At 35.7% G+C, this 15,922-nt stretch overlaps 2 long non-coding RNA genes and 1 gene segment (V, D, J or C); 1 reads left to right on the top strand and 2 right to left on the bottom strand.

The window, feature by feature from the left end:
* The window catches only part of LOC127506802 (immunoglobulin kappa light chain-like), a 339,850-nt gene that overhangs the window by 8,274 nt on the left and 315,654 nt on the right, over positions 1–15,922 (bottom strand).
* On the bottom strand, positions 8,218–9,186 carry LOC127506962 (uncharacterized). Its single transcript, XR_007928197.1, has 3 exons — positions 8,797–9,186; positions 8,531–8,628; positions 8,218–8,451 (listed from the first exon to the last, which is right to left on the bottom strand). It is a non-coding gene; the product is annotated as an uncharacterized LOC127506962 (long non-coding RNA).
* Positions 10,391–15,528, top strand: LOC127506931 (uncharacterized). Of its 2 annotated transcripts, none has more exons than XR_007928148.1 (4): positions 10,391–10,566; positions 10,666–11,095; positions 11,579–11,727; positions 12,010–15,528. It is a non-coding gene; the product is annotated as an uncharacterized LOC127506931 (long non-coding RNA). The 2 variants fall into 2 exon arrangements; XR_007928149.1 differs by having other exon boundaries at positions 11,651–11,727.

Consider the following 15,922-nt stretch of genomic DNA (forward strand, 5'->3'; position numbering starts at 1 on the left):
GTAACTTTGCAGATGTTGTTTATGCTCAAACAGCAACATTACACACTAACTAAAGTTAAAAAAAGTCAAATCATAATCAACCAGCCCTTTAAGAAATGTGCATTGTGCAATAAATAAATACTCCAAATAAAGTTTAATTATAATTTTATATCAGTAAGTTCTAAATGATATGTCAATAAATATGTTAATGGATTTGAAGGATACTTAGTTTGAAATAAATGTATTTTAAATAGATTTTGGTATCCACCTTATTCCTACACCTCATGACGCTTTGTGCGAACTATGGGTGTAACTTCCATTAAGCTGTAAACAGTCAGTGAAAGACTCGCTCTATGAAAGAAATAATACGTTTTTTTTTTTTTTTAAACTGGGTACAAGATGACATTTTTCTATTCACCCTTCAACCAACGAACATTAAAAGGACATTTAAAAGTGTAAAAGCATCAACAAGGTACTTTCAACAGGCCATGAAAAAGCAAGATTCTTTCCACAGAAATATCGGGCGGGTTAAATATAACTATAGTGATATATATCTGTATTATGTAATATACGTTGCCTTTATAAAAATGTCCATGAACTTCAGCATTGCGTGATACTATTTCAAAGTGATTTCCATCATTTTTACAGATAATAAATTGTATTTACCTGTAAAAACAAACCTAGAAAGAGACGTGAGGCTTTGAGGAGAAAAACGAGAGATTCTTCGTTCATTCCAGTGAATTATTAATGGGATATATCGTACATTATATCGGAAGAACAGACCACAAATGTGCAGTATATGTTGTCCTTTTTCATACTATTACAGCGGCATGAAAGGGACAAAAGAAAATAATCACGAGGATAGAAAGCAGCGACTGAAAAGAGCTCTTGCCATAGATATTCGTTATAACATGTTACGTTAAAATACCAAGCGTTACATTATTCTCATGATGTCTAAATATAAAACATGAAAGAAAAATTGACAGCTCATTCAATCAAACTGACAGATAAGCTTTATTTGTAGGGCAACCTTATGATTTGAAACGATTAATTTCAGTCTTTTTAAACGGAAGTTCCCCAAACCGGAAGTGCAACCCATAATTTGAAACGCAGTAGGCTAGTCAGGAATAAGGTGGATAGGGCCAGCATGGGAAGTGGGAGTGCTGTGGACCAGCTACACCAGCACAGTTTTTTTTGACCAGTTAGACCAGCACTAAACCAGTCTGGACCAACATGGCATTCATGCTGGTTTATGCTGGATTTTTTAGCAGGGTGAGTTGACATTATCGTCCCACTCTCTTATCTGTCACCTTCCTCCAGTGCATTAAGTATGGAGGTGATATAAATATACTTCCCTCATAATTCAGGAATGGGTGAATTGTCAGAGCAGAAAGTGGACTTTGTCACCATTAGAGTCCCACTTTCTTATCTGTCGCCCCTCCAGCACAAGTCAGTGATAGTGTAGACGTGGAGCTGAACTCTACAGGCCCTTCAGGAGCAGGTTTGGCTTTGGGAAGAGAAGATACAATATGCTTATTCTGTGTCATTTATTTATGAGTGTTTCATCAACTTTGGGCACCTAATATCCCAGGGGTTGAATTTTATTAAAATATAACAGATACAACTTTTGTCTTTTTGTTATAATCCTTTAACCAGACTATCAATGAGAAACAAGAAGTTAAATCAGACTTTATAAACATTGTATTTCAAGCTTGTCAATTCTTTGGAGCCCCTAAAGGGACATGGTGAAGGAAAACAAAATATGATGGGAGAAAAAAAAAAAGTCAATGCTTTTGCATTCGCCTGCAAACAGCTCAGAAGGTTTTGTGAGCGAATGCAAAATTTCTCGGGGTAACGCAAAAGCATTGTTATTCCTTCCATCTCATATTTGTTTGTCCCATGTTCCCTTTAGGGGGTCCATAGACTTCACATATGAATGCTGGGTGAGAGAAAACACATTGACAATGAATTTCAAACCTGCTTCTCCTTGGAATACCGTGCAATGAAATGTTTATTTGGGGATTGTCTTTGAAATGTCTTTGTGACTGATCTACAGTCTTCAGGATGAAGATTTAAATAGAGAGAGTCACTTTGCATTGTCACACATGCTTCAGTGCTCTGAGAGTGTTTATAGTGCTGTGAGTTTAAGACTTCATGACTGAGAGCAGAACAGAACACAATCTTCATCATCACACAAGACAAAAGAACAACAATGAACACAATCACCTTCTTCATCTGGACTCTCACACTGATCGCTCAAGGTTTGTGTAATACAATTTCTTTTTTCTTCTTTTTTTTAACAATAATTTTTAATTCTATTAAAATGTCAAATATCATTTTCATTTTTGTTTCTGTTTTCTCTCAGAGTGTAGAGGACAGTACACTGTAACTCAGAGTCCATCAATAACAGCAGTTCAACCAGGACAAGAAGTCAGAATAAACTGTAAAACCAGCAGTGCAGTTTATAATGGTAATTGTTTAGCCTGGTACTTACAGAAACCTGGAGAAGCTCCTAAACTCCTCATATATTATGCAACAAGCCGTTATACTGGAACTCCATCTAGATTCAGTGGCAGTGGATCTGGCAGTGATTTCACTCTGACCATCAGTGGAGTCCAGACTGAAGATACAGGAGATTATTACTGTCAGAGTGTACACTATCCAAACAGTAACTGGGTGTTCACACAGTGATAAAGAGTGGTACAAAAACCTCGGTCAGTCAGACGTCACAGTGATGCACTGATACAGCTGAGAGATACTGCAGCTGCTGATGGAGGATCACAAACAACACAATGGTGTATCAAACCTTTCAGAGACTTTATTTATTATGATTTATTAAGTAAACATGTAACATACAATCTTATATCCCTTATACTAAACTGGACTAAAATCTGGAGAAAATGTGAGTGGTGCTCGTCCCTGCAAAACTTTACACTACAATATTATCTGTATTATTTACTGTAGGAAAGTCAATCCCTTTAATTGCTCTTCCATACTTCACCAATAGAGGGTCACATGTCTTTAACATAACTGAGATCTACACACCTTTCCTTTAAGACCGTGGCTGCATCTAAAATCACATTCTTCACATTCTCTATATAGTAGGTCAAAAACAGTATGTTACAACAGAAGTATGTCTGAATTCACAGTCTGAATGTTTCTCTGATAAAGTCTGTATGGTGTCCTGGTGGCCTGTAAACAGTAGCCAGCACAAATGTCAAACAGGATCGTACGCTAGACAACGTTACATAAAGCACCATCACTTCGAATTAATTATATTTGAAAGACTTCTGAGTAATACTGAAGATAATGACAACATGGCAGATGTAGTACGTCCAGATTACATTCATACACACACTCATACTATACAGAACATACTTTTTTAGTGGTCGCGAAGTAATTACTTGATCAAAATAAGTGTCTACTGAAGAGAGTATGTGATTTCAGATGCAGTCCATGTGTTTGATACTCCATACACTTTATTGTTATATTAATGTCTAACTGTTAATCTGTTACCAGATTAAGATTATTTTGTCACACTACATGATATTTGTGGAAGTGTCAGTGAGTTTCACATGATGGTTGATTGTTTATTTTTCATTTATATTTATGGGCGGAGAGAATGCATAAGCTAGTGAAGCGCAGAGCAGAATCGATTCAAGTCATCTTCATTTATATAGCGCTACTTACAATACAGATTGTTTCAGAGCAGCTTCACAGTGATAATAGGAAAATTAATAGAAAGGGTTTGTTTCGGCTTTACAGCAGCTCTAAGATAAAGTTTATCGAGCTAAAGTTTTTGATTTAATCACTTTTGTTGTAAAAGTCATTAATTATTAACTTAGGGGAGCTTAAATGACACCTTTTTAACTGAAAACAGAACAGAAACTTGTAATGCATTCTTGCCATTCATTTACGTGTTCAAGGGTAGACTATGAAATAACAATTTGTAACGTCTGTAACGTCATTTTTCATGTGTGGAAAAAACGATGAAACTAAACTAGCCAATCAGATTTCTTTCTTCCATATCCGTCCACCCATGCACACACATACACACATTTGACTTTACAACACACAAACGCACACCTTTATTTATTCTCATTCTCTCTTGCTTTCTTAATATGTCATGAGTGTACGCAGATAGATTTTAATAATCAATTTAAAAATTATGTAAAAAATAAAAACGGCATTAATTAGCGCCCTCTCATGGTACGCACATGCGTACAGCCGTACAGCTGCAGGCGCCACTGATGAAAACAAAAATAAAAATATGAAAAAACGACTAGAGATTTGTTTATTTATGCTCATGAGGAGGGTCGAATATGTGATAAATGAATGGTTTCTTCATTTTTCTGTTTAGAAGACAAAAACGAGAAAACAAATTATCCGAAGGTACACAGACCCAATGTCAGCCATGGTACTTGCGTGATGTTTTATGCACAGTAACTCAGGCGCAAGACATTAAAATGGCGCCACAAAACCAAATTAAAGCGGGATGAAGCTTTGATCTCTAACTGTCCAATGACAGTGAGTGTTACAAGTGAGAGAGGGTTGGCTCTTCAAATTGAGGCGAAAGTTGATTGGTTGCTCCCACATGTGTACTGTCCAATGGCATTTTACCACTCGATTGACAAATGGATAAAGAAAAGCATTTGGCAAACCGACAAAGAAAAGCAATTTGTAAATAGAGAGAAAAAAACATTTGCCAAATTCTTTAAAAAAAAAGCAATTTAAATGCGCATTTAAAATGATTTACTAATGTACTTTTTATTGTTTTATTGATCTACGTTTTAAAAAATGAATTAACTAACCCGTTTCAAATTTGTCTATTTATTTATACATTCAAAAAAGATTTTTTGAATTTATTGTTTTATAGTTTTATGAAACTACATTTAAAAACAGGAATTAAATAAACAACTTTAAATATGTCTATTAATTTGCCCATATAAAAAGTGATTCATTTATATACATTTTTATGTTTGAATTATTAAATTAATTAATTGATTCTTCGTTTTATTTTTAAGTGGCACTCCTGATCCTCCATAAGTAACATGTCAACATTGATCAAAAGATAATGGACTTATTTTATTTATTTATTTATTTTTCTGGTTTACCTTAAATACAGTAAATTTGATTTATTTAGTACTTGATTTCTTATTGTTATCATGTTTTTTAAAGGTGTAGTACATAACTGTACTCATAAAGAAATAATTATTGTGTTTGATGAATATGTTAAAAATGATCTGCACTCATGATTCTCCAGTCATTTCGGTGGCCAAGAAAAATCTTCTTTTGTCCCTCCTTATGGTGGCCACCATGTTGAGATCACATGACCAGATGAATGCTGCTCACTTTATCTTGGTCACATATTATCAGAAACATTCACCTTATATAAATGAATCATGAATGAGAGTGAATAGATTATTTCTACAGTGGCGCTGAAAATGCTTCATCCACACTGACAGATGTTCATATAAAGTCAAAGACTAGTGTCTTATCAGTCTGCAAAACATAAACAAAAATATTTTACAATTAATCAATATGAACAATTAATCATTAAATGGTTCAACAACATTCTGAAAGGTAAAATCTTATATGTAGAGAGTTTATTAGTTTGTTATCAGCACACACTGTTGTAAATCCTGCCCACTTCTTTGCATTGTCACACATGCTTCAGTGCTCTGAGAGTGTTTATAGTGCTGTGAGTTTAACACTTCATGACTGAGAGCAGAACAGAACACAATCTTCATCATCACACAAGACAAAAGAACAACAATGAACAAAATCACCTTCTTCATCTGGACTCTCACACTGTTTGCTCAAGGTTTGTGTAACGCAGCTCTACAATTATTCTCTTGAAATATTAAATGTTTATCATTTTAGATAATATTTTTTTTAGAATTTATAATTGTATTATTATTATTATTATTATTATTATTATTATTTTATTTTCTTCTTCTTCTTTCTCTCAGAGTGTAGAGGACAGATCACTGTAACTCAGAGTCCATCAATAACAGCAGTTCAACCAGGACAAGAAGTCAGAATAAACTGTAAAACCAGCAGTGCAGTGTATGGTGGTAATCATTTAGCCTGGTACTTACAGAAACCTGGAGAAGCTCCTAAACTCCTCATATATTATGCAACAAGCCGTTATACTGGAACTCCATCTAGATTCAGTGGCAGTGGATCTGGCAGTGATTTCACTCTGACCATCAGTGGAGTCCAGACTGAAGATACAGGAGATTATTACTGTCAGAGTTACCACTGGATCAACAGTAAAAATGTGTTCACACAGTGATAAAGAGTGGTACAAAAACCTCGGTCAGTCAGACGTCACAGTGATGCACTGATACAGCTGAGAGATACTGCAGCTGCTGATGGAGGATCACAAACAACACAATGGTGTATCAAACCTTTCAGAGACTTTATTTATTATGATGTATTTAGTAAACATGTAACATACAATCTTATATCACTTATACTAAACTGGACTAAAATCTGGAGAAAATGTGAGTGGTGCTCGTACCTGCAAAACTTTACACTACAATATTATCTGTATTATTTACTGCAGGAAAGTCAATCCCTTTAATTGCTCTTCTATACTTCACCACTAGAGAGTCACATGTCTTTTACATTTTCTACACACCTTTCCTTTAAGACTGTGGCTGCATCCAAAATCATTCTTCACATTCTCTATATAGTAGGTCAAAAACAGTATGTTACAACAGAAGTATGTCTGAATTCACAGTCTGAATGTTTCTATGATAAAGTCTGTATGGTGTCCTGGTGGCCTGTAAACAGTAGCCAGCACAAAAGTCAAACAGGATCGTACGCTAGACAACGTTACATAAAGCACCATCACTTCAAATTAATTATATTTGAAAGACTTCTGAGTAATACTGAAGATAATGACAACATGGCAGATGTAGTACGTCCAGATTACATTCATACACACTCATACTATACAGAACATACTTTTTTAGCGATCGTGAAGTAATTACTTGTTCAAAATAAGTGCCTACTGAAGAGAGTATGTGATTTCAGATTAAGATTACTTTGTCACACTACATGATATTTGTGGAAGTGTCAGTGAATTTCACATGATGGTTGATTGTTTATTATTCATTTATGTTTATGATGGGAAATGTTTAATATCTGTAACAGTTTAACAGAAGGATTGTTCATATTTGTGTCTAATTTGCATAATTTCTCTTTGTTTCAGACCACACTCACCCTCATTCATTCATACAAACACAACTGCTCACAGACGTGACCTGTTTTCTGAATCCAGCGTATCATTAATAGTTTTGTGGATTGAACTCTTGGAGCTCTTACTCTCTAACCGAGTCAAGGACGATCTCAGCAGTCCAGAGGCTTCAGACACTGACAGTGTTTCATTATAAACTGATGAACATGAACAAACCTCATCTCTCCATTAGTCCAACTCTTCTGACTCATTTCAGAGAATAAAGTGTAGACAGTGAAACTCATATTTGATCATCAGGTGATTCTGTTCCTCTCAGAATAGAGCAGCTCCATCAGCAGATGTTCAGCGTCCTCACAGGAGCTTCATGTTACTGGAATCCACTGCTTCTCTTGTTTCTGGAGATACACTGGGAAAGTTCAATAAGACCTTGTTATTACTAAAAGGAACAATAAATAAATAAACCCATTTCACATTTTAAAAAGTCTGATGTTGAAGAAACAGTCGTGTCTGACTCAAATAATTACTGGAGATCAGGTTATAAATGGAGATGAAGCAGTCGCAGGTTTAGTGTTTGTTAACAGCGGGGTTTGTCGCCCACATTACAGTAAGGATGTGTTTGTTTCTGCTAGATGCAGTTGTGTTTTACCACAATAAAGGACAATGAACTGTTTATCTGTTTCATATCCTCTTCTTCCTTTTTCTTCTCTTGTCCCTCGTAATACACACCAAAGTTCAGGAAAACCTGCATGATCCCAAAGTGACTGTGGAAATTACTGAAGCACATCTGATAAAAACCTGCTGAGATACACATGATCATTCATTCATTCATTCATTCATTCATTCAACTTTTTTTTGTTTGTAATTTTTGGAGTTTGAAAGTGTGACTTTTAATATGGTATTTTGATATTAATTAATTTTGTACAATTTTTTCCTTTAATGTTTCATGAAAAAGAAAACACACATTACCAACATTATTTTTTATAAACAACATTATTTTTTTCATTTCTGTGTGAATTATTCTGTGTCTGGGATTCACTGCATGGTCCACATGAAATCCTCTGAATTCTAGAAACAGATGATTTTTCTGTTCATAACGTGGGCAGCAGATGTACTAAAACACGTATCAAGGTGAGACTCACCAGTCTCCTCAACACTGAAGACAATCTGAGCACTTTCATCGTCAGCTGTGCCGATTATTAATCCGCTCGGAGCATTAACAATCACAGACAGATGTCTATCAAGGGCCACACAGTCACCAGCTGGACCTGAACACACACATACTGAGCTGAAACATTCAAACCATTCAAGTTCATACTAATATTTAAATGCAGAACAATGTCTTACCATGAAGTGTAAGTAGAAGCTCTCACCATAGTGAGCAAAGTGCCAGAAGCACTGGAGATCTCCGGCACACAGCATGATGACAAAGTCATACTGATCCACTGCCCAGAAGAGCTATTATTATTATTATTATTATTATTATTATTTACAATAAAGCTGCTAATTTACATTTAATAGTGATGTATTGTTTTTTAAACATCCTGTTTTAAACATTGAATTAAAACATGTCAATAAAGATGACGAAAATTATAATGATTCTCATATTTTACCTTTTCGATTTAAAGGACATTTCACGATCAAGGACCACACCACATCCATGAATGTTGGAGAATTATTTACTGAAGAAAGTTAGGGATAAATAGGGAGAGGATGAAGGGGAAGGAAAGGGATGATAGTCAGGTTGATCTGAGTGATTAGGACCCCCGATACAACCTGGAAAGGAAGAGAAGAGGGGATGATAAGGATGGTTGAATGGATAAGAGAGTGGGAGGGGAAGGGAGGGTTCAAGAGAACAAGACAAACAGTACTGTAGGATTTGAGAAGTCAGGTGATTGGTTGAGGCGCGGCGCCGCTCCTGAACCTCAGCTAACTAGTTAACTCCCTTAAAGTTCATAGATATTTGTAACACAGTTCATTGTTGTAGGAAGAAGGAGGGCGGAAACCGGCAAATGTTCAACATTACTTTAATACAAAATAAACAAATACAAAATGAAAGTAAAACATAATAAAAACATAACATAAAGTCCAGGCCTGGTCCTCTCTCATCCTTCACTGTCGTCGCTCCTCCATTTATGCTTCCGGAGCTCCTCCATGAGAGATACGTGATCGGTGCAGTGCACAGGTGACGCTCCTTAGCAATCACTCCAGCGGCCTGGTGCTGTTCTCTCACGGCTCTCGCCCCGCCCTGCTCGTCACAGTATTATTCTGATATAGTAAATAGTATGTATGTAAATTTCACATTATGTAGCAGAGACCTGGTCACATGATTCCTCATAAATTTCTCAGTGCTGATGATAAATAAACCAATCACAGCTGTGTTATTAAAGCCGGAGTCAAACTGGTCACATGACTGAATGTGGACACAGAGATGGACGTTCATCTGCACATCCTCAGCATTGCAATATTGCGTTACTCCCTAAAAAAGTAACTAATTGTGGAAAGTAATGCATTACATTAGTTTTGTGTTACTTTTTCTCACCTGGGCTGGGTTTGCTTGTTTTTAATAACAACAAAAAAGTTTCATTTCACACCAAAAGTGAAATGAATAAGCCTCAGACTGAAGGAAATGCAAATTCCCAGCTGTACAGTAGAGGGCGCAGCTCAAACAAACCTTTAGGCTGTGCTGCCATTCTGGATTGCAGAAGAATAGGATGCAGGAGAAGAAAGTTCAACACTCTTACTTCAGCAATAAAACTTAAAAATAAATACATTTCAAGATTGCATTTCACTGTTTTTATTCATTTTGAGGAATACTGACTCTGATTTTGTGTAAGTGAGAAGAGTAAATGCATATTCACATTTAGTCTATACAATAACCATCATTCACACACAACACCTCTGCACTTTATTTCTCTCAAACAAGTAACTTGAGTAACTTGTTTGAAAAAATAAAATAAATTTTGTTGTAAATTTAAAAGTAATGCGTTACTTTACTAGCTACTTGAAAAAAGTAATCTGATTACTAATGTTACCCACAACACTGATCCTCAGTGTCTCAGTGGTCAGAATAAAAATAAATAAAAAAATAAAAAAATAAATAAATAAAAAAACCTACTAAACTAACTAAAAATAACATTAGTCAGAATGTAAATGATCATAGTGTGACTCTAGTGTATATTAGTTTGTCTGTTGTAAATCCTGCCCACTTCTTTGCATTGTCACACATGCTTCAGTGCTCTGAGAGTGTTTATAGTGCTGTGAGTTTAACACTTCATGACTGAGAGCAGAACAGAACACAATCTTCATCATCACACAAGACAAAAGAACAACAATGAACAAAATCACCTTCTTCATCTGGACTCTCACACTGTTTGTTCAAGGTAAGACTGATAAAAACTGACTCTGGTTTTGGTGTTCTTGTAAAAGTATATGATGGTAGTAGTTTTAAACACTAATTGTTTTTCTTTTCTCTTCTTCAGAATCCAGAGGAGTGACTCTGACTCAACCTGAAGTTAAAACTGTCCAACAGGGTCAAACAGCTACAATAGAGTGTCATATAGATGTAGGAATATACAGCAACTACTTAGCCTGGTATCAGCAGAAACCTGGAGAAGCTCCTAAACTCCTGATTTATTGGATCAACAGACTCCAGTCAGGAACTCCATCTAGATTCAGTGGCAGTGGAACAGCAAATACTGGACGAGATTTCACTCTGACCATCAGTGGAGTCCAGACTGAAGATACAGGAGATTATTACTGTCAGAGTTACCACTATATCAACAGTAAAGAAGTGTTCACACAGTGATAAAGAGTGGTACAAAAACCTCGGTCAGTCAGACGTCACAGTGATGCACTGATACAGCTGAGAGATACTGCAGCTGCTGATGGAGGATCACAAACAACACAATGGTAATGTTTAGCAAAGTTTCTAAAGACTTTTAAAATTAATTAATAAAGTGAATATACATTTATATGTAGTCATTTATTTTTTTATGAAATAACAGTAACACTTTACAATAAGGTTCATTAGTTAACATTAGTTAACTACATCAATTAACATGAACTAATAATGAACTGCACTTATACAGCATTTATTAATCTTTGTTAATGTTAATTTCAACATTTACTAATACATTATTAAAATCTTGTTAACATTAATTAATGCACTGTGAACTAACATGAACAAACTATGAACAACTGTATTTTCATTAACTAATGTTAACGAAGATTAGTAAATACAGTAACAGATGTATTGCTCATGGTCAGTTCATGTAAGTTAATACATTAACTAATGTTTAACTAATGAACCTTATAGTAAAGTGTTACCGAAATAACCGTTAATACTCATATGAATTATGGCAGCACTGGGATGTTTTATTGTTTGTGTTTCAGATCACAGTATGAGAGCGATGTGGAGTGAAGCAGAAATAGCAGTTGTTTTTAATGTGTTTTCTCTCACTCCAGGATTGAAAGAAGCGGTTTCTTTCTTCAGTGGTTGTGGGAAAAATATGCATACTAACTAATCAGATTTAGTCTGAAAGGTAAGTTAGAAAGTTCTTGCTTATAGAAGTGTTATATAAAAGTAATATGACATTCACAGTCGTGCTGCTCTTCATGTCTATGGTAGAATCACAGCCGTGCTGATATTCAGTATAACTGCACTCTTGATCATGTGAAACTGATTAAATGTGGCAGGATGAAATAAACAGCACCTGGAGATCACGTGACCCTTCGGCAGCAATGCACACACAGTCCTTCTCTTGTCTCACTTTGTCAGATATTGTATAATCCTGTCAGTAAATTCTGAACCACTCTTTTTCTAGCCCACTATGAGTACACCAGCAGTCAAGGACAATCGAAAAAGAGAGATTGAACAATCAGCAATAAAGAAAAAATTCAAAGATTCCACCATCTCCAGAGAGGATCTCAACACTGCTATTGCTAACGGTATCAAGCTAACGCTCAAAGAGCAACAAAGTACTCTCGATTCAGTTGTGGCTTCGACAGTAAGAGAAGTGATAGACTCTGCACTGATCCCAGCACTCCGTGATCTACATTTGGATATAAAAACGACCAACGATTCTGTTAAAGAACAAAAAGCAGAAGTTGAAAAGCTAGCCAACACGGAAAAACAGAGACGTGACCGGGTCGATTCTGTTCAGGCTGCTGCACGTGAGGATAGGAGGACAGTCACAAACTCACCAACTCACCAAAAATGACGGACACTGAAGACAGGAGCAGGAGAAATAACGTACGACTGGTGGATCTGCCTGAGGGGGCGGAGGGCTCCGATGCAGCGGGCTTCCTCAGAGCTCATCTTTCCAGGTGGATCTCTTCACTGAAAGGCCGTGACATCGAGATTGACCGGGCCCGTCGCGTGTATGACTGACGCGCTGATTCATTACGCTCCGAATCTTCATGAAGCAGTGTTTTGAAATCGGCCATCACTAAATAAGTCGTTTTTTTTTTTTTTTGGCACACCAAAAATATTCTCGTCGCTTTATAATATTAATATTGAACCACTGTACTCACATGAACTGATTTAAATATGTTTTTAGTACCTTTATGGATCTTGAGAGAGGAAATGTCATTGCTCCCTATGTAGGCCTCACTGAGCCATCGGATTTAAACAAAAATGTCTTAATTTGTGTTCCGAAGATCAACGAAGGTCTTACGGGTGTGGAATGGCATGAGGGTGAGTAATTAATGACAGAATTTTCATTTTTGGGTGAACTAACCCTTTAAGAGAACGATAACAAGGTGGCCATGGACACTTCATCCCCCTGGAATTATAAGGTTCTGTCTGCGTTCTGAGCGGTTTTGAGATATTGAGCTTCAAAGTTTTTGCATTCCATATAGCAAAAACTATATGGGGAACAAGTTTCTTTCAAACATGAAAATGACAGGGACAGTAAATGTATTCTAAATGTACAATATCAAAATCCTCTCAAATTTGTAAATGGGGATTTTTGGAACGGGTCAAATGCAGATAGAACCTTTTAATTCTAAAAAAAAAAAAAAACACTTTTCGCTTGGAATTATAAGGTTCTATCTGGTAAAAAATTAATTGAAGCAATAATTTTCAAGAAACACAAACAGTTTGCTTATAATTTCCTTTAAAACAAAATTAGTGTTGTAACAATGTGTTGACATGCATGAGAAAGTTTAATTTAATAGTTTTTATGACATTTATTTTTTATATTTTAAATGAATATTTATATATGGGTAATTTAACACATTATTGCAGGAACCATTTAAGTACAAGTTTCCTTTTGTTTATACAGAAAGCAGCAATATTGTAAAATTGAAGACATTCATCTCACTTAATCTAGTATACACTTTAATCCAGTATGCCATAGCGTAGAGCTTTATATCTACATACAGCTCAATTCAAGTACACAGGATGGATCAAAGTTAAAACATAACCTAATATATACATAACTTTCCCTCGTATGACGTGACTGGAAATAAGTAAATAGACTACAAAACCCGGACCTATACTCTTAATAGCGCTGCTGGCTAACGTTAGCATGGTGTCTAACTGAAAATAACTCCCTAACAAAAGATACAGCAAAACACACAAAAAGACTGTAATTCCCTGGAATTTGGGCTGCTGTCATTGTCAAGATCATAAATAAAATAGTCGATCATGAGCTTTCTAATAAACATCGCGTTGTGTGAAATTATTTAGTCTTCACTGATTTAGCGTTTTCGTGCGCTCTCTTCCGCTATTGTGGCGACATGACAAAGAACGCTGATCCTGATTGGTCCTTGTGTGTGCATTCAAAGTGCTGATTGGCTCACGCAGATAGAACCTTGTAGAGTCAAGTTAGAGTGCGACTTTGTAGACAGAACCTTTTTGTTTTCTAAAAAAAGTACCAAAACTTAAAAAAAGAAACATCACATAATGTAAATAAGTTGTCACAGAATATGAATATGTGAATAACTCAATTTTGACAAAAATGTCAGATAGAACCTTCTAATTCCAAGGGGACGACTTGTTCATTTCTTTTTGGAATCTTGTCCTGTACGCTCGTCCGCTGACTCGTAAATGGGCCTGGGGACATGTCTTGTGTTGAAGTGGACTGGTCAACATTTGTTTCTGTTGTTTGCGCACACCTACATTCTCGTGTACATGTACATTGTTGTTTGTCGTTCCTTTTTCTTGTTTTTTTTTTGTTTGTTTTTGTTTTGTTTTTTCTGTTCCCTTTAACAGGCATCAATACTTTTATTTATCTTGCTTTTCTTTTAAAAGGATTATGCATCGCGATGGATTGGTATCTAGCATACATCTTTATCATCAGGCACTTTTCTCCACATGTTTTGGGAATGTCCAGTTGTTGTTATGGACTCATGTGAATTCTGTTTTGTCCTTTTTACTACAAACTGATTACGTCTCTAATCCAGGTTTATGTCTTCTCAATGACGATTCTAACTGCTGTATGAGTTCATTAAAGAAGAGAATGTTGTTTGCTGGTTTTACAGCGGCAAAGAAGACAATAATACAGAACTGGTTTACTCCGATGAAAATGATCTGAAATTGACATTTGACATTTGAACTCCAGTGAAGTCCACTATATGGAGAAAAATCCTGGAATGTTTTCCTCAAAAACCTTAATTTCTTTTCGACTGAAGAAAGAAAAACGGATGACATGGGGGTGAGTAAATTATCAGGAAATTTTCATTCAGAAGTGAACTAATCCTTTAAGAGACACAAATTCAATAGAAATGCAAATGACCTGCATGTATTTGTGAGATGATGTGTCAAAGCAGAAGTCGTCTCAAGCTGGTTTTGTGATCTTGACAATCAGTTCAATGTTCTTCAGTGGCCTTCAAGATCACAGATCTGAATCCAACAGAAAACCTTTGGTACAATAAGAGATCTGCAGATATTATGGGATTCAATCATGTCAACATGGAGCAGAATCCAGAAACCATCTTGGAAACCTTTTATCACGCCTTCATTAGATTTTACTGCTTTGCCAATGTGTTTTTATCTTATATCTTAGATTTTTTACACTCTTGTCCCAGACTCAAACGTTCAGTCTAAGCCTGTGAAAATCCATCAAAGATATCCTAATATTACTACATATTAAATCTATGATGACCTAAATAAACAAAGAGTGAAATAAACTGAAACAATTATTTAAAAATGATGACCATAGTTTCAGCATCATTTTCAACTTTTTAAGAGACAATAGTGTCAGTGGAGATGATTGAGATTAAATATGAGACATGTGATGTATGTGGAAAATGCAATATTTGTACTGACTATGATCTTGATGAAAAATGAGGCTTATTGTAGAATTAAGAGTGATTAACAATAAAACATCTAAACTAAATCTGCAAATGATTCCATTAATTTCCATAATAATATACTGGACAATGAATAATAATCTTGTACATGCAAATATATTACAGTTTAGCAGTAAGTGTACACTGTGATGCCATCCCTGATCAGTCTGACAGTTGAACTGGGTTTGTTATGAACTGTAACATGACGACACATTCAGTCAGCTGCAGTATCTCAGTAAAGGCTGTTGAACTGAACTGTTAGACGCTCCATTACTGACACTGCAGTTCCACACAGTAGAAGAGCACAGTGTGTTTTAATGCTGCTGGAGCTCATGGATGTTGTTCAGTACCAGAGAACTGAGAAATCTTCCACCCTGAACACTGATATTGTGTCATTCAGAAACACAATTAAACCAAAGAGCTGCTGCAGTTTATTACATC

The sequence above is a fragment of the Ctenopharyngodon idella genome, chromosome 24 (assembly GCF_019924925.1).
Source record: "Ctenopharyngodon idella isolate HZGC_01 chromosome 24, HZGC01, whole genome shotgun sequence".
NCBI lineage: Eukaryota > Metazoa > Chordata > Actinopteri > Cypriniformes > Xenocyprididae > Ctenopharyngodon > Ctenopharyngodon idella.